Source organism: Aulostomus chinensis, chromosome 6 (assembly GCF_037954235.1).
Source record: "Aulostomus chinensis isolate RoL2024-O1b breed Wild chromosome 6, RoL_Achi_v1.0, whole genome shotgun sequence".
Classification (NCBI taxonomy): domain Eukaryota; kingdom Metazoa; phylum Chordata; class Actinopteri; order Syngnathiformes; family Aulostomidae; genus Aulostomus; species Aulostomus chinensis.
The window spans coordinates 14227671-14253359 of record NC_141325.1 but is presented as its reverse complement, the minus strand read 5'-3'; the positions used below and the strand labels follow the sequence as shown (position 1 = coordinate 14253359).

Genomic DNA, 25689 nt, shown 5'->3' with positions numbered 1-25689 from the left:
AGCAAACATGCAGACCAAGGTAAAGAGAGAGTAAACAATAAAAAGGTAGAGCGACAGGGAGACACAGCAAGATTGAGGTTTATAGATAGAGACGGAGGCAGACAGGCAGATGGAGGCGAGAGCAAGCAAATAAGAGAAAGTTAGCAATGGATGGCTGCTGTGATAACAGTGAAAGTTAGCAGGACAGGAGTTGTTTTGAGCTGCTTGTTTGGACAGATGGCTGTCTGTGTGCTAATTACAGGCTGAGTGCTCGACACCGTGAACACAATCAAAGAGGAAACTAGCTTTATGTGTTCAGCTTCAAGTCACACACAAAAAAAAAACATGCACAAAAAAGACACACAATCAAACACTGACAAATACAGTTTGCCCATGCCTCACAGAGGTGCTGGCAAACACACATTTTTTAAAAACAAACACACCAACAGTGACCTGCGAAGCAGCTACACTTCATGTGTGCACTGAATAAAAAGGGATAAAGCAAATGAATAGCAACACTTGGCACAAATGGTGGAGGACAACAAAACCACATAGAACTTTTGTGTAATTCATCCTGCAAAACAGATTTCCTCCATTGCAATGCATCACGGTTGCTTAAGTTAATAGAAACCTTTAAATATGCTCCATTTTCATCTCTACTCATCACAGTGATTCAACACTTCATGTCGTTAAAATATTGGCCAAAAAAAATTTGAAATTATTAGCATACCTAATGGCATGTTCAACTGTTGAGCTTTTGGTGTGATTGTGTTTTAGAGACGTGATTCGGTACCTGATCAGAATTCGGCTTTCTTGAGAACGGTTCGTCAAAATAATCTCATACGCAATGCAGAACTTGAGTTGTCTACCTTTTTTTGATGTAAGACAATTTTCATGTATTTCCCCCAAAAACATAATAACTGATTTATTGACTCATTAATAAATACAGTCTGAGCAGAAAGCTTAACAAATTTAACTATTTCTCTGTAGGTTCCAAGGTTGGCTTAATCCACCAAAATAAAAGACTTTTTCAGCCAAATCGAACTGATTCCTAATTATCCTGGGATGTGTGCATGAATAAATGAATGTGTTTAATGCTTCTTAAAATGAGTATAAATAGTCATTCACTCCAAAGGTGACTAAACAGGCACACACGTGAATATGAATTTAAAAAAACTGTGATTGATAATACAATGACGCCATGAGGGCTTATTTCTTCCGTTTCTATAATACCATTATTACCATAAAAGCTGACCAATTTTGGGTATCTTTTTTTTTAGCTAATAGAACAAATGAAAATCGACTCTGAAAAAAAGTGAAATATTTCAACTTCAACAGGTGTTTCTGTTGAAGTGAAAGCTGGATGCAACTACACAATTCAACAAAAACGTAAAGCTTTGAGGCTTATTGTATGATTGTTTTTATACATTAAAGATACAAGAAGACAAAGATTTATGATAGAACACATAGACAACACCATACCAACTGGACTCTTTTCTTGTCACTTCCTCCATTTCCCTCTGCTAATGTCTTCCCCCTCTTCCTTTCTGACACCCGCCATCTTTATCCCACATGCATGTGAGCCACACCACACATTCCCACATCTTTCCACGCCTCAGTCACCTCTAAGCAGCCTCATTAGAAGGAAACATAATGAGAGGGGCCTTAACGAGCTTAACGAGGACCTAACGAGGTGTTGGTGTCTATCGTTAACGTGGCGTCTGGTCACGCCTCATCAGACAACCGTAGAAAACAAGAGGACGAGCGCCAGATGTTGTGTTTCTTTTAGTGTCTTTTGTTTTCTCATCTGGAACCTTTTTTACAGTGATGATTGGAGAAAGTTTTTTAAAAACTTATAAAGGAATAAACATGTTTATTAATGTTGATGTGTATTATTGCTTTTCTGTTGTTGACAATTATCAGTTAGAGGTTAGTGGGACTGAATGAGATCCACAATATTTACAAAAAGTTCTACTACCAAATAATACTGATAATTCTGTGTGTTGGTGTCTACCACCACAAAAGGCTGCTACCATAGTGGCACCTAAGAGGAGAGCTGAGAGAGAACAAAGGTCAAAGAGTTGGAATTGATTTAGTGTCATGAAACATGAGGATCAAAAATGAGGAAGAAAGAAGGACTGATGAGGTTAACGGGACTTTACATGTCACAGTTCGTGGGGTTTAATGTGAATTCTGCATTATTTTGTGAGATTACGGTCCTAAAGGGATGACATACTTCTGAAAACTGGACGTTATCGCCATCAAGGGCTGCCTGGACCAAAAACAAAGTTTTACATTGAATTTTAGATTACTGCAGAAATAAGCCATGTGGCAGACAAAACACTATACAGTATAAGAATGAAACCTTTTGCTGACAAATGTCATCTTTACAAAACTTACAACACAAATGATTGGACAAACCATTTCAATCTTCTTTTGTTTGTTTTTTCAATGGATTCAAAATGATTACCTTGACAACCTCTGTAGTTTGTAGGAACTGGTACGGGTGTCTGTCTTTTTGTATTGTGGAGTGCTTAGAGCAGGGCAGCAGTGGTGCAGTGGTTCGCACTGCTGCCTCACAGCAAGAACGTTCTAGGTTCGAGCCCTGGCTCTGTGTGAGTCTCCATGTTCTCCCTGTTCCTGTGTGGGTTCTCTCCGGTACTCCAGCTTCCTCCCACAGTCCAAAGACATCAAGAGGGGACGAGGCTGATTGATACTCTAAATTGACTGTAGGTGTGACTGTGAGTGTGAATGGTTGTCTGTCTCTATGTGTTGGCCCTGTGATGGACTGGCAACCTGTCCAGGGTGAACCCCACCTCTCACCCAAAGGCTACTGGGATAGGCTCTGGCCCCCCCATGACCCTTAACAAGATAAGCTGTAGAAAATGGATGGATGGATGGATGGATGGAGTGCTTAGAGCTGTACAACAAACACTAAAACATTTTAAACTTGTTCAATGATGAATTTGCAAGTCAGCTATTTAAGTGTATATATTTGGTTCAATTTTTGGTCCCCACTGTGTGTATTAATAGTGTCCACTACAATCCTGTCCATGATGACACATGATGACCACATGACCTATTTCACTCTCTCAAGGGACAAATTTGTTTCAGGGCCTCAAGACTACACTTAGTCATCTTGACCATCATGGTGACCTCAGGACTGTTGCTCACCCCGCATATTGTTGACCTCTATAGACTTGCACACACATGCCAAAAATTCAGTATGGATTATGACAGATTATATCATCAGTAGTGACAGCACCAACTTCATATTCAGTATTTATCCAGGCACCTCAAGATTAATTCCACCCTCGCAATCCAACAATTAAATCAAATCAGTGTGTTTGATGTTCAAACTTGCCTCTCTCTGAACCTGCGAATGTTCTTCCAAAAGTGATTCCAACATTCAGTAGATGACTTCAGCAACTCCCATGGGGTGTTTGAGGTGCAGGGGAGCCTGTAAGTGTAGAAACTGACTCATGTACTGTGGATGGTGGATCACTTCCATTTTTGCTATTTCTGAAATGCAAACACACATAGTTCCTTAAGAAGAAAAAACTACAACAATTATGACTGCATTGTTTTACATCACAAAGTACGTGCTGAAATATGCACAGGGTTCTTGTTTACAAACTGTATTGGGTGAGCACACATCAAGTCAATCATTGTAATCAATGTAGATTTTGCATTGCATTAACGTTGACGAGTGTTGACATTCATAGAGGAGGTGATATAAACTCTCGAAGTCACCTCTCATATGAAACTGCCCCACATTGCTGATCAAATAGAGGTTTAGCTTTCTGAACTGGCATCCCAACAAACCGTATGTCAATTTACCTGGTTTTGCGTTGCATTGGTGGGTTGTTGAGACCGTCCTCTCCACATTTGACAATATCAGGGACCTGATGGTAACACGTCAACAATCGAATTAAGGCAAAGTTAAAAGTGATCCCACTCTAATGATCCAACGAGTGATGTCAAAGAATAGAAGTTTGAATATAAATTTGAATTGTACTTACAATCATACATCCAGATGTGAAATTTTAATATTCAAAGGCTTGGTGAAAAAAATCCAGAGTCCTTGTGTGGTATTACAAGACTACTATTCATGTATACTGAGCTGTGGTTCACTTTACCCCTGCCAAGCAGTTGGCACTAAGGCACTTTAAAAGATGTTTGCTAATGCTAACCACCGAGCAACTCACCAACGAAAAAATAAAACATGCAGATGATAATTTGGTGACTGAATGTACTGTAGGAGTGATGGAGAGTTCACAACCAAAAGTACTTAACATGTTTGAAGCAGACAAAAAGGGAGAGCAAACTGCACCTTGGGTCATCTGAAAAGCCGTGATTGTAAATACTTTCAAATTCTGGCCGGAAAACGGTGCAAGAATGCAGCAACAAGAGGGCATTTGCTGCTCAAGACAAAATTTTGTGCAATTCTCTTTTTTTTCCAAATTAGATTTAGCTCCAAGAAGCAGTGTGTTCAGTTTACTCAGACACAGAGCAAGAGAGGAAAAACAGAAAGGTTCATGGTGGTGCTTCAAGATAGGTTCAAACAATCTTCTTTTTGTTGTTTTTTTTTAAAAAGACTATTGGGTTATTGAATTCTGACAGTACTAGAAGTAGTGCAATGTTCTAATAAATAGATATTATATACTAATAATACATACCGCCAATCCACACCTTTCCAAACACAGCAAGTGCACATACAAAACAATGGGCAACCTGGAATTACACTCATCCCAGTCCATTAGTTTATTAAATGACCTCATTTTCATTAGTATTCCAAGGTATGTTTTTAAGGTCAGTCAAACATCAAAACAATTGTAAAAGAGATCTCTATGTAAAAAAATCCAAGTATATTTCTTATACAGTACTTTTAGATATACAATGATATTTTCTATGTGGATTTGCATATGACAGAGGAGTGGACTATTGGTGGAGGTGCACTCTCCAAGTGCACTTTTAGCTGTTGTTGTGTCTGTGATCCCTGAGACGCACTGGGAGACGGTTATGAATAAAGGCAGCAGAGGAGTGTGGGAGGATGAACGCATATTTTTCATTCAACTCTTTGAATTGCAGATTTTCACTGACTTTCTTTATCGGCCATCTTTGAACATGCCATTTTAGACTGATTCACATCTAGGCATAGCTGCAGGGGAAACGAGCATGGGAAGCTCCGTCGACCCCGACTTTGACCTCTTCGGTGACAAAACTGTCAGTTTTCTTTCTTGTGAGTCTATTTGTGTTGCTTTGTTGTCATATTTCTTCAGTGACATGGGTTCTCTGCTGCCTTCACTCACCTTGTTGTAGAGGAGGAACCTCTCAGCCACCCATCACTAAGTTTTTTACTTACCTCAGTTATTTTGTCATTCTTTCTGTTAATTCTTGTCCTGAGTTATCTCGTCTAGGCTTCCCTGCCTTCTGAAACTATTCTGGAACATTTTGCATCCCTGTCTCAGACTCTAGAGGTATGGGCAGAACCCCAATTATCCTTTTAATTTGGCACCCACTCATTGAATTCTAATATTAGAAGGATGCAGATGAGGTGTTTCTCAAAGAAGGGCCATGATGCACCGGGAAGGCCTTGACACCTCACCTTTATTTGTTGGGACAGCCATTAAGCAGTGAAAAGCAAATGAGCTGTGACCATTTTCCACTGGACTTGTGTGCCTCCTTCTTTACTGCCTTAGGAATTAGTTTGGGGGTCCTGGATGGTTCCCACAAAGACTGGACTTCCTGTATAGAAACACATGAGAGGAAACTTCAGAGCTCATCTATTATAAAACTTTTCTGCCAAATACTGAACAGAGAACACCTCAGTCTGTGTTTTACTTGTATTTGGTTTTTTACTGAGTTTACTGGACTAAGACAGACTGCGCTGTCATCTGCCTACCGCCATAACACACTCATCGCTGACAAGACCGCTAGCCTGGCACAGACTGAGCCGGTAATCCTCCGGTAAGAGCCGTTAAACCTCCACAGCTGCGGCAGGCAAGCTGCCACCTGAAGCCAACTGGACTGCTTCATGACACACCAACACACACACACACACACAGATATATATCATATAGATAAACAAACAAACAGCCTATCTCCTTCCTCTGTTTGAATTGTCTCTGCCTGTATACACACTGGATAAGCTTTGTATGAGAGAGTGTGTGTGTGTGTGTGTGTGTGTGTGTGTGTGTGTGTGTGTGTGTGTGTGTGTGTGTGTGTCTGTAAGAGGCTCCATTTTCCACTTTAACTGTGTTTTGTGAGGTAAAACACACTGGAGGGGACTTTACTCTCCATTCAGATTGTGAGTACATACATTTGTGAGGTGTGTGTGTGTGTGTGTGTAATACACGCATTGTCCTGTATGTTTGTGATTGTACACACTGAGCAGTTCAAGAGAGAACAAAACACAGAAGGGGACTGAGGGCTGAAATTAGGGGAATAAGGATAAATCTGTTTATTAATTTCTGTTACACACACACACACACACACACACACACACACACACACACACACACACACACACACACACCCTTTGATCCTGGCCAGAAGTGCAACAGCTTGCTATGAATATTTAGAGTGTGTGTGTGTGTAATCCTACTCAACAGAAAACATACACCTGGGAAAAGACATTTTGGCATGCATGCGCACGCGTGCGTGCGTGTGTGCGTGTGTGTGTGTATGCCTGCGTTTGTGTGTGTGATCATTCCCACTTAAGTACCTCTGGGACACAGAGGGTATTTGTGTTTCAGAGTTAGGTAGGAAATTAGTGCAGGAAAACACAATAGGTTAGCTGAGACAGTATACACATACACATGATTTTATGCTATTACTCAACATTCATATATCTTTTATCCAATTCTAAATTTTAACTATTGAATTTGTGTAATTTGCTTTGACCAAAATCGTCAACGTTGAACTGTGAATATAAACTGGATGGGTCTGTAACGCATTCAAATTCACATTCAAAAACACATTGAATATGTAAAACAAGACTTTTACATGTGAATGCAGTATTAATTTTAATTTACATATCACCATATCATAGCATATTGTATTTTAATTTTCTGTTTTGACATTTGTCATTACTTACATTCCATGTCATGGCCCTGAGACAATGAAGGACCAGTAAACAATGCCTTTTGGGAGAGGCTGCAGTAATGCATATGCCCCTCTCAGGTGTATGTGAGCCCAGATGCAGTGGCATGATGAAGCACATTGATATGCTATTCTGTACATTGCTGTGTTAAACCCTTCAACAATCAAGTACATGAACTGGATTTGATTGACAGCAGTAGGCTGTCAATTCAACACCTCAGAGAAGACTCCCATTAAGAACTCTTCATTCCATATACAGTTCAGCTGAGTCCAATTCTCCCATGGTGAGGTTTGTTCAGGCAGGTGTGAACACTGCAATCTACTTTCATAGGCAAGTACAGATATGCACTTATCTGAACACAGGGAACATTCTAATATTCTTCATATTTTGCCTTTAATGGCTAGTTGCAAACCAGCAGATAGGTGCATTACCTAATGAAAAGGCTACTTTAATTTCACTGAACTGAATCAGACCAGCGTAAACAAACGACAGGTGTGAAAGCACCCTGAATCCTTCTGTCACCGCGTCTGAGTATACACACAAATATCCAATTCATTTTCATGACAAACAGCTCAAGAAGGAGCAAAATTACACTTGTTGCTATAAATGCAAATTAGATGATGTGCCTATCAAAGAAATACCGACAGGTTTATAAAAGTATACTTGTGTGTGTTTATATCAAAGTGTGCTGCATTAGGTGATTATTGAGCTGATGAGAAAGGATTGGATGCATTAAAGCAGGCTAACATGATTATTTTGTTCGCTGACTGGTTAATCATGCAGCTGATGTGTAATTCACCGTTCTGACAAGTCCATAATCTGGTCAGCCTGTTAATTAAGCAGCCATTTAAACCAGTCAACCAGTTTCTGTTTACTAAGTCTAAACCTCTTAGAGACAGCGGAAGAAAAAAATACAGTTGGTTGTTAAGGTGTTCGATTAGGATTCATGAATGTTGTTAACACAAAGGTGCCTTGGGAAAAAAATTAGTATCATCACAGTAAAGAGTGTCCAGAATGTTTACAATATAATCTTTCAAATGCTCTTATATCAGATCCTATAGCTGGTAGGATCCATGGCTGACATTTCATCCACCACCACCAACCTTTAAAAATTGCCATATTTTGACATAAGTGATGTGTGTTCATCAGCATCAACAAGGACTAAAATCTTAAGTCTTGAAAGTTTGCATTAATAGAACTGAATAAATGACTGTTTATTGACAGATGTATCATGTAAAATTACACTAATCTGCCACCTGGAAGACGTATCTGCCATTAAATTGGACAGCTGTCCAGACTTAATGACTCTGGAACAGACCTGTCAAACAAAAAAAACTTGAAGAACTGCAATTCCATTACGGAAACCCTCTTACGAGTGGAGAGATTACCAACTGGCTATTTTAGTTCTGTAAAAGTCTGTGTCATGTATCATGAGAAAATATTGAAAATAATAGAAATAAATGAACTGATTTATACTATGAAAGAATCCTAAGGTACTAGGCTGATTGATACTCTAAACTGACCATAGGTATGAATGTGAGTGTGAATGGTTGTTCGTCTCTGTATGTTGGCCCTGCGATGGACTGGCGACCTCTCCAGGGTGAACCCCGCCTCTCGCCCGTTGATGCTTGGATAGGCTCCAGCCCCCCCGCGACCCTTACTAGTAAGGAATAAGCGGAAGATGACGATGGATGGACGATGGAAGAATCCTAAGGTAAATAAATCTATTTATTTCCAACATTAAATATGAATTCATAAATGAGCAGTGTCCCCTTCAACTATAGTTGGTGCAGTGCGTCAATTTTCCTCTGGCCATAACTGCAAACATTATTGTTGCCTGATTATACATATTTATGTAATTCACATGCTGTTTACTGATCATACACATGATTTTTAACAGTGTAGGAGGTGAGACACCTTTCCATCAGAGCATCTGTGTTTAACATTAAAATCCTGTGGAAGGAATACCCCTTAAGCCCTCCCTTGCTGCTACTCAGGGCCCTCTGTGTCTTTTCCCTGGCCCTCTAGATCCAGCAAAGTCTCGTTGGCTATTTCTGGGCCAATTAAAGATGTTCCTCTGCACAGATTTTGGATGTCTGAATGAGAAGGATGGCCTTCAGTGTAATCCTGGAGAGGAGGGTAAGGAATAATTCTCAGCAGGTCATCAATGAAGGAGTGTGTGTGTGTGTGTGGGGGGGGGGGGGGGGGTCTAAGTGAGTCAGCTAGAGCCATGTCAAAAACAGACAACTATAAAATAACAAGGAGACAACAACGTAACATGCCTACATGTTCCCCCAAGGCTGCTCTGTACAGGTCCAGAGGTTTTATCTGGATTCAGAAAATGACACTTCAAAAATACCTTGATCTTTTTTATAATATACATTAATCCCTAAAATAAATTTTGACATCAAACCTTTTAACTTCAACTCTAGGTTTTTCTTTTGCACGACCCTGATTGTCAGGACTGAGCCTTAAATGTGTGATTATTGGTGTAATAACATTGATTGTGCCCCTAGTAACAAAAAATACTTACCAAAGCAGCACAGCGGTGCAGTGGTTCGCACTGTTGCCTCACAGCAAGAAGATTCTAGGTTCGAGCCTCTCTGTGTGGAGTCTGCATGTTCTCCCTGTTCCTGTGTGGGTTCTCTCTGGTACTGCAGCTTCCTCCTACAGTCCAAAGACATCAAGAGGGGACGAGGCTGATTGATACTCTAAATTGACTGTAGGTGTGACTGTGAGTGTGAATGGTTGTCTGTCTGTATGTGTTGGCCCTGTGATGGACTGGTGACCTGTCCAGGATGAACCCTGCCTCACGCTGAAGGCTGCTGGGATAGGCTCCACCCCCCGCGACCCTTAACAGGATAAGTGGTAGAAAATGGATGGATGGAAAATATGTCACCTTAGACTGCCTCTATTTGAACCCTAACCATTTCGTTATCCAAACAATTCATATTTGTGCTTCAAGGTAAGACCAAAGAGGGATCATATTGACATTGGGAATGTTTTACATCAATAAATGTTGGTTTGTACATAATGGAAATTCTAAATGACATTATTTTAAATCTGTCTAATTAACTTTACTGTATGAGCCAGACATCTAAACCAGTTTTAAAAGAGGAGCATCGGAACTCATCCAGGCTTAAGTTGCAAGATGGTAATCTCGGCAGTTTGACTTTGAAAAATATGATTTCAGTCTGATTTACATGTCTGCACAGATCTTCAGAGTGTACTTTGCATGGACTAACACAATAGATCAACTTTGCCAACATCATGAAAGTTCACCAAGGATGGGGTCTCAAATATTGATTACTTGGGTGCTTTTATGATAAATTATCCAATTCCATATACTGTATAAGTGATGTGAGTGTTGTTTTGTTTTTTGGAAAAAAACAAAACAAAACATGCTGTTATTAAACAGGATGGGAATGAGACATTTTCGTAGCAAACCATCAGCTGGCTCGTAATCATTAGCGTTAATCTGCATGTGAAAAATCAGAAATAGTGAAAGTTTTACAATACCCAATCTGACCACAGGTTTTGGACTGGTACCAGGTCGGTCCTGAAGCAAATATTTGCTGAGCCCCCCGGGTTTCTGTCGGTAGTTCAATTATTAGCATCTACCGAGAAATTGGCGGTCCGTAAAAATATCCAGCTTCCCTGGAGAGCCTGATTAAGATGGAAAAACACTCCTAGGTGTTGGTTCTTTCGCCCACTTTAATATCGTAGATGGAGATGCAATCGATCCTCAATCCCATTTGTGGTGCTGAGGTGAGGCTCTTCCCACAGTGAGACCACAATGTGTTATATAAAGCAGATTAATATCACTGCCGTATTTAGACATCCAATAATGATTTCTCCGCCTAATTTACAAGACCCTCCATGCTGCATTTAATGCTTTGGTTGCTACTGCAGCATGAAGTGTGTGTGTGGGGGGGTGGGGGGGTATGCTTAAGGGTACATTAAATATCAGAGTGTGCAAAGCTGATGTGTACTTCTGTCATAGCAAATAATCTCAGGTCAAAAGATACAAAGATACGCCTGAAAGGCGAAATTTGCAGGACCTATTTAAATTCGTACAAACGAGACTCACCGGCTGACATTCTACGCGAAAGCTGTATAAGAAGAAAAGCATGAAAAAAAAAACCTAAATGTACAAATAGGAGGTCAAAATGGAGAGAACTAAATTCCTATTAGCAAATTTTGTACCAGGTGCAAGGGAATACCCATTTGAGACTAGTGTGAACAAGCTGGTCCAAGGCAGGACCCCCCCCCCCCCCCCCCCATATTACAGAAAATAATCTAATTCAGTGTGAAGGACTAAAAATAAAATCTCTGATTTTTGCACAAATAATTCGATTTACGATTTTTTTAGATTTTTTTCCCGTAGGTAAATTATTTCAGGACAGCAGGTTGTTTTTAGTGGGAGTTTGTTGGTTACAGCAGTCTTGTTCCCTTCGCAAAGAGCAGCATTTCTCCCACTCAGCAGGATGCCTCTGTTTTAGATGCTGAAATTAGTTTGTTGTGCTGCTGCCTTTTGTTGCAATGGGCTTCAGACAAACTTTGCAGCGCGCAGTCGATTGTTCGTCTTTTGCCGCAAACCCAAACCAGTTCCAAACCACTGACGATACTACTCCTTTCTTAGACACAAACTTCTCGCTCTTGTTAGCCATATTACTGCTATGCGTGCGCAGGAAACAAGGGGGAGGGGTGAGGGGGGAAGCTATGGAAGCTCATGGGGGACCAAAGGTGAGTCAAAGCAAGAGGAGTAAAAAAACTTAATTTTTTTTTTTAAGCATCCACAAAAAAAACTCGAATTAATCGATAAAATCGATGTATCACCCAGGCCTAGAGTGAAGCACATATGACCCGATGAATTGTCTGTGTTTTTATTGTCTGCATTTTGACTGCAACCTCTAGCAGAAGCAAGCTAGTGAAAAATCTGGCTTCTCATTGGTGCTATTCCTCTTCCACTACATGCAAATATGCACTTCCTGTTAATCATCAAACGCCATGGGGCAAACTTATCCACTCATGGATAAGAGCATATCCCGGAACATAGATCTATATAAATATGGTTTGATTTTATGGCATGTCTGTCTACTCTTGAATGCATTTTGGTTTACATGCATTCAAGTTTTACCTTTCAATATAGTCAGACACTTTTTAGGTCCCGACGACGAGGACAGACTGATTCAGAACAGGAAGGATCAACAAAGGATGGTGTGGATAAGACAGGAATAGAATTTGCATGTGTCCATGCTGAATGTACAAAGAGAGCGAGTGTGTGTGTGTGTAATACACACATTGTCCTGTATGTTTGTGCTTGTACACACTGAGCAAATTTAAAGTGTGTCTCTGTTTAGTCAATGGGTCAATATCAAGAGTCGAGCCTTATCCCTGTGTAATCCAGCTATCTGATAGTGTGTTTTCGTGTGTGAATGTTTAAGTGTGTGTGTGTTACGGACACATACTTTTATCCCTGTGTAAGCCAGTGATCCTGATAAACAGTGATGGAAAGCAATACCTTGACAAGGCTCATGTGTGCGGGTTCTGAAATTGTTTCTCTGTTCATATTTTTTCTCACTCTCTCTCTTTGTGAATGAGATCACACAATCAAGGACACAGATCAATGCGGATGTGAACTAATAGACTGAAAGCGTGGGAAAAATCTTCATGATGTTCCCCATGCACTTGGTTAAATACACTTCTATTGACTCCTGATCAGCACACGATGTTAAAGGGGTGCGTTCCTCAAGGAGGTCTCTCCTGTCTGCAGGACTGATTTGTTGCAGTTGGACCTGAAAAAGTCATTTTCTTCTTTGCTGGTTTGAATTTGCGTGATTAGAATTTACAGATACCATAAATGACTGTGAACAACTTTTTCAAAGTTCACAAAATCTCTCCTGGGAATACTTTGCTGTACTTCAACTTCTTCCAGTATGAATACTTTCAAAACAGTCTTCAACCCCTTTGTCTCCTCCCATGCCATTCATCCATTCTTGTTCCTCCAACCATCCATCCGTCTCGCTCAGTGTGTCTCGCTTGGATGGATCTGCCTGTCAATCATGTTCGAAATCTCAGAGACTATTGATCATACTTTGTCAAAACTTTAGGGGATGAGGAACTGTGTGCTTGTGCTAAAATCCCAAGATACTCTTAAAACAGCTGTGGAGACACAGTTGGCCACATAATATGCCAAATGTACTGTTGTGTAAAAAGGTTTTGTAATATCAAAAAGTGTGGGGAGGCTGAAACTGTACAAGAAGTTTAAATTATTCTCCAAAAGTATGAAAGGACAAAAAATGATAATTTCTGATCTCACACAGTTTATCAATATACATTCTTGCAGCATTAATATTATACAGTTGGTATTTTAAATGATTATTCAGATCGTTCAGTCTGTATGTGTTTTATCTGCATTGCCTGTGGCAATTTTACATAGTAAAAATAACTGCAAAATTATAAGAATATTATCTAAAAATACATCTCAATATTACAGCAGACTGAGTATAATATCAGTGTGGAAAAACCTTTGACACATTACTCAAATGCCAGACTAGATGGAATCACTTTCATTCATATCAACCCAGGTTAGAAGTCTCTATCAAGAGTACAATACTTTAAAATCATGTCATTCCCCGGCACTGGGTTCAATCCTTAACCAAGTTTCATTACATAAAATTCTTCATGCTAACAGACAGAAGCAATTGATGCCAGTAGAAAAGTATAACCTCCTTTTTGAAACTGTATTCTTCTTTCATTCCTTTTTCTCCTTCCTTTTTCTCTTTTTCCTCCGCTTTACTAAGTACGCGTCACATCCTTATTAACGGATACTATTGCACATAGAAAAAGACCCCCCCCCCCTCACGTTATCAGTCTTACACCATCCATCCATCTATCCAGTTTCTTCCGCTTTTTCCTGTTCAGGGTCGAGGGGGGGCTGGAGCCTATCCCAGCGGCTACGGGTGAGAGGCAGGGTTCACCCTGGACAGGTCACCAGTCCATCACAGGACCAACACATAGAGACAGACAAGCATTCACACTCACAGTCACACCTACGGTCAATTTAGAGTATCAATCAGCCTCGTCCCCTCTTGATGTCTTTGGACTGTGGGAGGAAGCTGGAGTACCAGAGAGAACCCACGCAGGAACAGGGAGAACATGCAGAGAGAACCCACACAGGTACAGTGAGAACATGCAGACTCCACACAGAAAGATCCCGTGCCCCCCTCAGTCTTACACATTTCATGATATGGTATCAAGTTGTATTCACAGTAACCCTGACAAAGATCTGGCTGCCCTCGTCCATATTAACTAGGGCCCAACCGGTATGGATTTTTTGGGACTGATGCCAATTTAAATATTAGGGAATAAAAAAATTCCAATAAGCAATATAGGGAGATTTGTCTTTTTTATATGAAAAATGAAAAAAGTTTAAATACCTGCTTTTAATGGCTTAAATGTAGTTCCAAAGACTTTTTTACAAAGATTTAAGTTCAAGGGCAACACCCATTATCCTCTCAGTAAACATAAAGAAGTCTCTCTGACAGTGTCAACATTTACAAAGTAATACATTTATTGGAAGTAGAATTCATGATAGGGCTGTTATTGGTGTTCATTACACTGCACAGTGTCTAATTAAGAGGTCAGTAAGTGTGTATCTGCAGGTACTACGAAGAGGGATAAAAGTCTCTGGTAAAACATTATTTGAAATGCGCCTCTCAGCTGTCCTCTCAACGTGCGTTCACATTTTCTTTCCTCCATGAAGTGACAACTTTGACCAGAAATGCTTTTTCCCCCCTCAATGCCATAAGTTAAAAAACACAGTCTGTGTGCTTCTGAAAATAAATGCAGCCCACAATGGTTTTTGCACAGCGCCAAAATATTATCCTAATTTGCTCTGGTCTTATCTAGTCTGGTAGCATCCAGCTGCCTGAGTGAGCACAATATTATTTTGAGGTACTGTAACATAACCGTTACATCATTCATGGTGCCGTGACTGACTCAGTAAAATAGTTAAGCAAGGTAGCTAATATTTAAGCTTGGTTATCCTAACTTTCTTTGGCTCGCTAACATAGCATGTCACAAGCTAGTCATTTACCATTGAGGCAAACTGCTCAGTTTTACTCTAGTATGCGCTGTTGGCTTTTCAGTAACGTACACGACATCACTCTCATTCTGTGGGGTTGCTGTGGAGCGGGGCATGAAGAGTCAGAACGCCTCTGACGCCCTTCTACTGGATACACAAGAACATACGTTCTCCAAAAAAAAAAAAAAAAAAAACCATCATATTAACGGCATTTTATTATTGAAAATTACATGTTGAAATTGGCACTGGCCAGCTTTGGGCCGATTAACAAGTATGGTCAAATGGCTGTAATTGGCTGATTAAATCAGCCGGCAAATTAATCGGTCGGGCCCTAATTTTAACTAATACCACCATGTGAAATAAACATATTCTAACATTGCATGAACAGTGTGGTCTAGATTGTTTTGTCGACTTGTAATTTCTACTTTTGATGGAGATTATGTTTACTCACACTATGTGCCTTTGCTAAGATTGAAAAAGTGTAATACACCTGAAGTACTGTGTGTGCTACATCTCAAAAAAGACTACATTCTCCCTTGTCTTCTCATCTTGAAAGTGACTTTGTTTAAGCAGAGTCATTTCAGAAAACTTCCAAGCCCCTAAGAATGTTTTCATCAACCCACATAATAGACATTGCATTCACACACAAACAAGTGAATTTGAAGAGAAAGAAGGTGCTGTTCTAGCAATAGTTGCGCTGCCAAAAGCATCCCACTCTACTAATCCAAGAATCTGACAAAAAATAAAATAGCATGTCTGCCTTTTCCAACATATTTCAACCGTCTCTCATTTTACACTCTTGTTCAGAGACTCTGCTGTCACATGCAAGAGCCAGGTTTTTTGTTTTTTTTTCAGGAAGTTAAACCGACGCACTTAGAAACTCAATGATGTTTCAGGAGACTCATTATTAACACACACACACACACACACACATACACACACACACACACACACACACAAACCCACACACCAAGCTGTGATCATGCGAGGTAGTGAGAAATGGTTGTCTCTGTAAAGCAAGAAGCCACCTACAGCTGAACTGTCCCAGAAAAGAAGAAGAAAAAAAACAAGATTGACGGGTTGAATTGGAGAAAAATCAAAATGTGCACGGCATTCAGCCTGTCTGGTTTATATTTGTGACTTCAAATATGATTAATTCTCTCTCTCTTTCTCTCTCTCACTCTCTCTCCCCCTCCCTCCCCTTTTACCTTCTCTACATCTTTGGTTTGCCTTCTCAACTGTGCCACCCTGCTGCACCTAACAACTAATTATTCGGTTCAATTTCTTTCTGTTCCTCGCTCATGCTATTATTTAACATTTTCTGTCTCTCGCTCCTTCCTTTTAGACAAAATGAATATTCCGTCAAAAAACAGTCAGTAATTTGTTATTTAGGTGTAAACTCTTTAACAAAAGGAAATGAAAATCTTCATTAAATCCGTTCAGGATGTGTTTTTTACATTGTGTATTGAATATCATTGATTTAATTGCTTAATACTGATCAACTGAACACTATTGTCTTTTATTTCAATTTATTTTCATAGTTCAGAATGTCTTCTCTCTATGCAGAAATAAACGTACAGAAAGAGATGGCCTGATAGGAGCAGCAAGACTTTCAGATATTCTTAGTACAGTATTTGTATTTATTCTACATTTAAATTGGATACTTCTCTCCCCATCATCACTTGTCAGGTGACAGTAAAATGGTATCAGCTGCCAAAAAACATCGTTGCTTAACTGCTTAAAATTTTTATGACAGGTCCTACTAGGCTTAAAACTATTTGAGGAAATAAATGCTTAAAATTTGACCAAAATATACCTAAAATTACCTAAATATGGTTAATGCTGAGATTATTTTGTGTAAAAAAACAGATGCAGCGGATTCATATCAGGTTAAAATCAAACAATCTACACTAAAACAAATTTTTTAAATGATAATTTTCATTTTGACTTGGTATTGCTCTCCTTTGTGTATAATCGGGGTAATCTAGTAGGGCTGCACTCCTCCACATGATCTAATTTCTAGATACAACAATCCTTAAGCATTTTATTTCACGAGCTGCATCACAAACAAATGCTCCTATTTTCCTCACCGATTTTTTCCTCCTCCCTCAATCTATGGTAAATCGTCTTTACATCTTGTGATTCAAGGGAGGAGGAAGCCCGCTTGCAACTGAGTGTTTGGAAAGAGTGTGAATGGAGGGAAGTCTACAATAAGAACAGTTATATGGATGGAGAGTAGTAGTGGTGAGAGTCATACCAAACTTGTACCCAAAAAAGGTCTGCAATTGGTGGTGTGGAAGTTCTTTGGATTTAAGACAGACAACCACAAACACTCTGAGGCACATTGCGAAGTGTGGTTTGCCCTCATTGCAGCACCGCAAGGCAACACTACAAATCTGTACAATCACCTTAAACGTCCCCAGAAAGTACTGTATGATGGAGCCGTACAAGCCAAGGAACCCGGCAATGCCTGTCACCAAACAACACAGACATCAGTCACCAGAAACTTGTAGAATGCAACCACCAAACTCCAGCAGACACAAGGAGATCCCAGCAGCTTTCACTTATCACAAAGATATGACCCAGATAAACACTGTACAACATGAGGGATTTCGGATGACAAATGGTACTTGATGCCCACCTGCAACTACTTTTCAAACGTTGTGCCAATTCTGCAGTGCTGTGTTCAGGGCCACTTAAAGGGCGACATGCTCTACGTCGTAAGTAAATCCCACTGTTTGATTCTCTTTACTTGAATGAACATTTGTTTTGTTTTTTTTTGTTTTGTTCATCAGTGCAATAAAAGTTGTGTGAAAACAATTGTGCCTGGGAATCGTGATCTCAAATCAAAGCAAAACAAGTCGTGATTCAAATTTGTTCCACAATTGTGCAGCCCTAGTATCTAGTCAATCATCTCAAATGATCAACAAGTAGCAGGGATGTGGGAAGCCTTATTTTTAATATTCTCCTTTCAAAGTACCACATATTTTTAGTTTACATCCACATTCAAATAACCACCTAAAAGCAATCTCTTTAACTTTAACTGTCAAGTTAATAAAATAAGATTTACATCCTGGCTGTTCAGCTGTAGAGAAAAATCAACTACCCTAAATATGATCAGTTCTGAGTCAAACTATTCAAAATTGTTTACACAGTAACACGACGCCCTAGTCCATAATTTTGTGTGAAATGTTACTGGTTGAACTTTAAGCACAGTTCCACTTGAAAAAAAAGGTATCTTTTGGTGACACCAATATGATATCTGATCATGGTACTTTTACAAACAAAAATCAACTCTCAGAAATATTTTGAGTAGTGAGACACCTGGTTAAAATGAGAAAGAAACAGATCAGTGCATAGTCATTGTGAGTTAGCCATATGAAGGTGTTAGGAGCTCTCAGGAAAGAAGACGAATAGATTCTTGAAAACTGAAAAGGGATGTCTCTGCCGTGAAGGCATTTGGTAGCTCATCCTACCTCAGGAAGCCACAAATGAGAACAGTCTGGACTGAGATTGATACATGTGTAATTCTCGGGAGGAACACAGTGTCCGAGGTGGAGCATGAGGCTTTATGATTGAGTTGATGGGTGCAGACCCAGAAGTCATACAAGCAGACGAGCATCAGTGACTCAACAAGCTACGGGTAGCCAATGAGCAGCAGACTGACATGTGCCCTTTCAGTTTGATGGAAAAGCAGACGCGTCACCATAATCTGGACCATCTATAAAGGATTTCACAGCGGATCCTGGGAGACCTGTTAGAAGGGCAAAGTCGAGGTGTTAGATAACAATGACCTGCCCTAACATTCAGAGTCAGGAGAAATGCTTTTACAGGATGTATAGAGCAATTTTGGCCTTAAAACTGTTAAAAAAAAACATACATACATAAACAGTTGTGAGCATAACATACTGGTGGCCACCAACTGTTTCTCATCCCCCACCACCTGCTGCTGTCATGTACCGTACAGTAAAGTTATCGATTTGTCTCGCGAACGCTTCATGTGGTGATCCATCATAATGGCCCAACACAGCAGGGACGTGGATGCAGTGACAAGTAAAAAAACATTTAAAATCATGTGGAATCTGACCTCTTCAGTGAAGCATCGGGAAGAACTCAACAGTTGTATTCGCTTGCATTCAGGAGTTTGATCATAGGAATTGAATGAAGTCTTGTTGGTTCTTGAACAGTTTTGTCACACAAGCCTTTTCTACGATTAACTCAGAGAGTTTAAGTGTTTGTTAATGAACTTTCATACCCAGTTCTGTTTTGTTTCATTTACTAAAACATGATCCTGATTAACGGTTTTTTGTTTTGTTTTTTTTAATTCAGCTCAAAAGCTTACTTTTCTTCATCATTTACTGAATGAATCACAAGAAATATGGGGGAGCATCTCAATATTCTGAAGAACATAAGAATACGTTTCAGCATTGTACCACTATATGTCTATTATAGATAATAACTTATAACATAGTTTGGATAGAAAATGTAAAGATATTACGAAGACAAAAACTTTTTGCTTTAGTTTCACAAGAATAAAAATTCATGGAGTCATTTACTGACAAAAACAACTTGATAAGGAGATATCTGCATTGTAATCAACTATTTCAGGAGGCTCAGATAATATTTCATGGGCTTATGGGGCCTCAATAATATTTCACAGAAGGGTGGTTATCAGATATACAAATCAACCATTTCCTAGTTTACATCTACCTTAAATACTATCTCCAGACTCTCCGGTTATTTATGATTTCTTCATCACCTCGGCGCTCCTTTCTCTATGCTCTCCTTTTATTGCTTTCTTTCATCTCATTTGCAAGTGAAACACTAAACAGTTCATAGATACGCGTTTAGAAAAAAAAAACCCAGTCGAAAAGTGTAGTGGGGGTGCAGTTGTATTTTATGCTGAGACTATAGCTTGGTTTCCATTCAAATGTATCACAATTTTATAGAGATTTTTAGAAACTCAGTAAGAGTAAATATACATTCATTTGTGTTTTGGATATTGGCATTGAATATTGCGAATACCAGACTAACTACCCCACATAGCAACATGACAACATAATTCAAAGGCGCATTTAAAAAAAAAAAAAAAAAAAAAGGAGGGAAGATTTGGGAAAATGCAACAACAAAGAGCACGTGCAGATCACAATGCACATGTAAGATATCAATTTGTTCACCTACTACTCCTGCTATGTGCGCTAGGTCAATTCAGGTTCACTACATAGCATAAGACTCCATAGAGTTTCCATATAGCCATCTAACTGTGTTCAAATGTATTTAATGACTATAAAAAACACAAAGAAATTCATTTATTCCTTCAACAAGCCATCAGCACTGCAGTGCTTGATGCCCATACAGTAATGAAATATTAATGCGTTGACATTTTAGGTCTAGTGTGATTCGCTCATGTTTTGTCACCTCAACGTGCCAAGAACCCACACATCGAGAACGATCACTTCCTTTACCAGGATCATCTGTTTCCAAATGTATTACAGTTAAAAAAAAACCTGCAGAATAAATGTATTCAAACTTCGGATGGTAGCCCTGTTTCCTTTCACCAGACTAAAACAGAAGCTTCTCTGCATTCCTGAGATTTAAACATCAGACTGGGTGGGTGATGCTTCATATTCACTTCCAAGATTAAACATGCCTCGACTACATTCCTGTCAAGCAAAAAATCTGCACAGAAGAAAACCATCTCTTTATTGATGATGCGATCAGCCTTTCAGAAGGCAGTCTCTTTGGGAGCCAATTTAGATTTAATAAGTCTCCTGTGAGGGTTGAAAGGGAGGGGGCAGGGGCTTCAGTGAACACATCATCACCTGAGAATAATTGAAGACATGAAGATAGGAGAGAACAGGAAGGAGCGTTGACACATGGCTCAAAGCTGGAAGGTGGGAAGGTTTCAAATTTCTGATAGAGGAGGATAAATGACAATATGGTTTAGTGAGTTCATTAGTACTGGAAATCATGCAGAATATCTTGTGTTGACTAATCCATCCATCCATCCATTTTCTACCGCTTATTCTGTTAAGGGTCACGGGGGACTGGAGCTTGTAGTCATCATCATTTATTGGAAACCTGGTTTCTATTTTGTTGCTGTAGGAGTCTGATGAGATGTTTAAAGAATCAAAACCTTGAAGTCCTTGATACTTGTTGTCAAGAGTTGGTTGTTCAAATGGGTCAAGACAGAAAAAGACACTTCTTTGAAACTATTTAAGTGAATTCAAAATTTCAAATTAAATATTGTTACTTCAAGAAGGTTTCAATTCTCAAACCAAATCTGGATACTGTTAGCATGTAAATAATGTGCACTATGGTGGTGGTTAATTGCTATATACTATGGTTAATTGCCCCCCACAGGAATAAATAAAGTTTTCTGAATCTGAGATTTAAAGAAATCAGTGTTCAGTTAACAAGACAAAAGGAATGAAAGATTACTGATGTTAAGATTTGGAGTTTAACAATTTGTTTATCAGCATGAGAATAACTAACAGAATAATTCATTTTTTTCACTGTTTTTTTTTTATTCCAAAATCACTGTCGTCTTTTTCTATTCCGTAAAATAAGTCTTTGATGACTCATCCAATCATTCTGCACTTAAGGGCATGTATTAATTCCATGGCTAATCTTTTTTTTTCCTCCCAAATATCCCATCCGTCACATGCCCCCGAGATTCTTCTCTCCAAGCTAAACAAGTGCTCACTATCCACACTTGTTTAGCTTGGCGAGTTGTGATGGATGACAGGAGTAACAGATCAGCAGGTGACAAGGCAGAGATGATCCTGTTTGCTAGGAAAAACTTAGCATTAATGCATAAGTGACAGCATTGTGACGATATAAGGAGGCAGCAATCTTAAGGTGTCTTGTCAGCTCCTGCTTGATTTACCTGCTGAAAAGCACACTTAAGATTTAAACCTACTGCAGGTTTTGTTTTGAAACAAGTTAAAAAAAGAAGAAAAAAAAAGGTCCAGGACCTGTAATCTGCTGCAATATCAAACATACTGGAAAATAATCTACATTTTTTTTCTTTTCTTGTATACATCTGTTGCAGCTGCCTTTGCGACTGTATTTTTTTTTTTTTTTTTTACAATTTTTGAAATATTGATTTTTAAGTTGTTAGGTTTTTTTTTCACTTTGCAAAGTGCAGTTCTTGGAATGATTGTTGTCCTAAAAATAGAAACTGTTCTCTGACAGAATAAAACACTATGGTCACCTTCTGCTTGCTTCACTTTTCTCTTGGTTTCTTCATTAATTTGACTTAAAGGAAGTCCAAAATGTCTGTTTACATAATTAGATAACAGAGAACAAACAACCTTTATTATTGTAGTCGATACTCTACAGTTCCAATTTACATCTGAGATCGGCTGCAATTAAACGTCCACCCCTGTAAGGGCAGCGTAAACATCAAACCGTTATGAAAGTCTGATTTGATTCAACAGAGAGGCTCACGGGGGGGGGGGGGGGGGGGGGGGGCACGCAGCACTTTTCAACTTCCTTCCATCATCAGATGGATATTATTTGTGAATCTGGTAAACACTTCAGCTTCTAATTTGTCAACATTCCTACATTCACCCCACGCTGCTCATTTCTGTCTTTTCACCAGCCCTCCGCCTTCTCTCTTCAACCTCCTGTCTCCATCTTCTCCAAACTGACAACATGCCAACAAAACATGTTCTAACGTCCGAGTGACTGAAGGTACCAATAATTGCAATAGCAGAACACTACATCAGTGAGACTGTTAACATTGTCGAATTGGACAAAGACTAGTTTTCTCAAATATTAAGTTTGGACGTTTGGCTGCGGCAGGTTTGAGTACTCACACTTCTGAAGATTACAGTTGGTTTTATAACTGTTAAGGTCTTTTTTTTGCTCAAGTAACTGTCTGTCAAAACACCTAGCACAGCGGTTATTGCCAACTTTTACATGTCACATATTGATGTGATAGGGGCATCACAATACCAATGTTGCTTTTATTTGATCGTTTCTATGCTGATGACACCCACAGCTGAAGATGGACAGCACCTCAGAGATGACAGATGAGGATGAGCGAAATTGTACTTCTCTTAAAAAACTATAAAAGTAGGGATTCAATTGCACAACCAGGGACCAGAATCGTCTGGTTTCCAGCATGCCCGCCGAAGCAGTGAGTGGCTCGTCAGTATCACCCCCCTACAGTCTGCTGCTTCATCCAGAATAGTGGCGAGTCTAATTCTGAACGACTGCACATCAATCTGCACAGACCAGATTGAGTCAGATAATGAATCTCCAAACGACTGGTAAAGTATATCCAGTCAACTTTCAAAATAAAACTCCATGACAAGGCTCCCAATCACAAAGCAGACCTGAAAAGGGCACAATATACACATATACTCTACACGTAAATGATGGAAACAAATAAATCAATCAGCGAACAAATCAGCAGAGTCCGGGCTCATTCACAAGGCTGGGTGAATGCTGGAGATTGAAGCTGTGTGGAGAACCCAAGTGATTGGGGCACAGCAGATACAGAGTCAGTGTGGACGTTCTTCTGTGAGTAATGAGGACATAAAGCTCATTTTTTGGAAAAACATGTAAGGTCAAAATTAACTGTGGGGGAATTAAAATAAACTTGCAACACACCCATCTTCTGCAATCTAAAACATTCTGTGTTTATGCAACTACAGACTGATGTTTCACCACAGAAGCGTCTTCCTCAGAGTCTAGAGGACAACAATGCACTATCCCTCCCACACACAGGAAGTGGAGCAGAGAAATATCAGTGATGAGTCCAGCCAATACCCTGATGCCACACAGTTCCCCACTGTATTGTTTATCAATGGTGTTACCCTCCAACAAAGACTAATTTCTATTAAAGTATTTTGGCATATACACAATATCACTCACATTCTTTTTCATGGGAGATGAATCCAGCTGAATGGTTCTTACTGAAGCACTGAGAGGCCAAGACAAGTAAGGGGTAGGAAAAATATTGATATAGCAATATATCACGATACTTTTTCCCCCTGATACAGTATTGATTAAAAAAATAATAATTCATGTTTTAGACAGATTGTAAATAAAATCTAATTATACAATACTACTTCTGCATCTGGGCTCCAGTAGGTGTGGCAGTACAGCTACAAGCTACATGGCATGTGTTCAGGGAGACATAATGCACATAGCACTTTTTCAATGTATTTCAGGACATTCTGATATAAATAATTTTGACTGAATTTGTCAATATCACCTAATGTACATGTATACAGCAACTTGTATTTTCAGCTGTATTTTTAATTTTTCAGTAAATTAAGTAGGTGTTATTTGGAGGATGTTATTGTGATACGTATTGTATCTGGAGGTCGTTATCCAGCCTAATTATACTGGAATTGTGTGCTGTGAACACCCATGCCAACGCTTTCTCCAAAATACAGCCCTGACTTTTACATTTGTGTCACATTTAAACTTGTCGAAAAAGAACCCTGTCTGAACATGTGCACCAATGCACGAACTTGTTCAAGAAACTAAGTGCAGAAAAAATATATATAACTCCCCTTAGTTTTTGTTTACGCAGATGTGGTACTGTATACACTGGAGTGCCGTTGGAGCTAATTTGTAATGTTTATGGAAATATCATCAATACTCACCCTTCCTCAGACACATCCGAAAGATAATAGTCCGCTCAACCCGTCAATCCAGAGGAAAGGTATACGATGAACACCTCCTGAAGCATGTTTCAGGGCCAGAATCCTGGTTTCTCTGCAGCTGCGAACCCAGGACATATCTACTGTGGCATGTGCAAAGTCTCCCCCAGCGTACTGTCCGAAAGTTCACACACAGTAATGAATATCCTGTCTTTCAACTGAAACGTCCATATCAACAGAATCCAGAGTACATACCTACTCAGAATCTTGGTAAAAAAAAAAATTTAAAAAAAAATTGTGCTCCCCACACCGACACTGGGCTCTCCTCCAGTTTAGCCAAAGGCGAAAGGCTAGTTAGCGTGCAGCTACCATGCTAACTTAACTACGTTGACCGAACGTCGTTTTCCAAGGACATGTCCCGCTTTCACGTCCTTTTTGTTTTGTAATATAATAATTTTGTATCTATACAGAGGAGGTATACTTTAAATGTATTGAAATTATAATTCATCTTTGAGTACACTTCGAGAATCATTTGCTTATCTCACTGCCAAGCCGAGTGTCCATGTTTTCGGAATGAAAAATAAAAATATGGTCACCGTAATTTAACACTGTGTAAATTCCCTCTTACGCAGGGTACACATTCACAAAAACATTCAGCTGATAAATGTGAATATTACATAAACTTATCAAGAACTTGGATGCCCAGTGTGTAACATGTATGAACTATTCACATATTGCTCCAGCTGCCTGACCTGTTAGGAATTTTAGTCCCGCCCCTCTGGAACCCCTTAAGTTACGCGGCTGGTGTCACCTTGACATTTGATAGGCTGATGGCAACAGATTGACATCTGGCTGCCCAATACGCAAACAGAAAAGACGTGCGCAGTTCAAGG

General features: G+C 39.4%; 1 long non-coding RNA gene across 1 annotated transcript; it reads right to left on the bottom strand.

Moving 5' to 3' along the window:
* Positions 1-3363: 3363 nt before the first annotated feature.
* LOC147260218 (uncharacterized) lies at positions 3364-25542 on the bottom strand. Its single transcript, XR_015116273.1, has 6 exons — positions 25052-25542; positions 24800-24970; positions 9618-9751; positions 5588-5727; positions 3820-3884; positions 3364-3501 (listed from the first exon to the last, which is right to left on the bottom strand). It is a non-coding gene; the product is annotated as an uncharacterized LOC147260218 (long non-coding RNA).
* Positions 25543-25689: the final 147 nt, after the last annotated feature.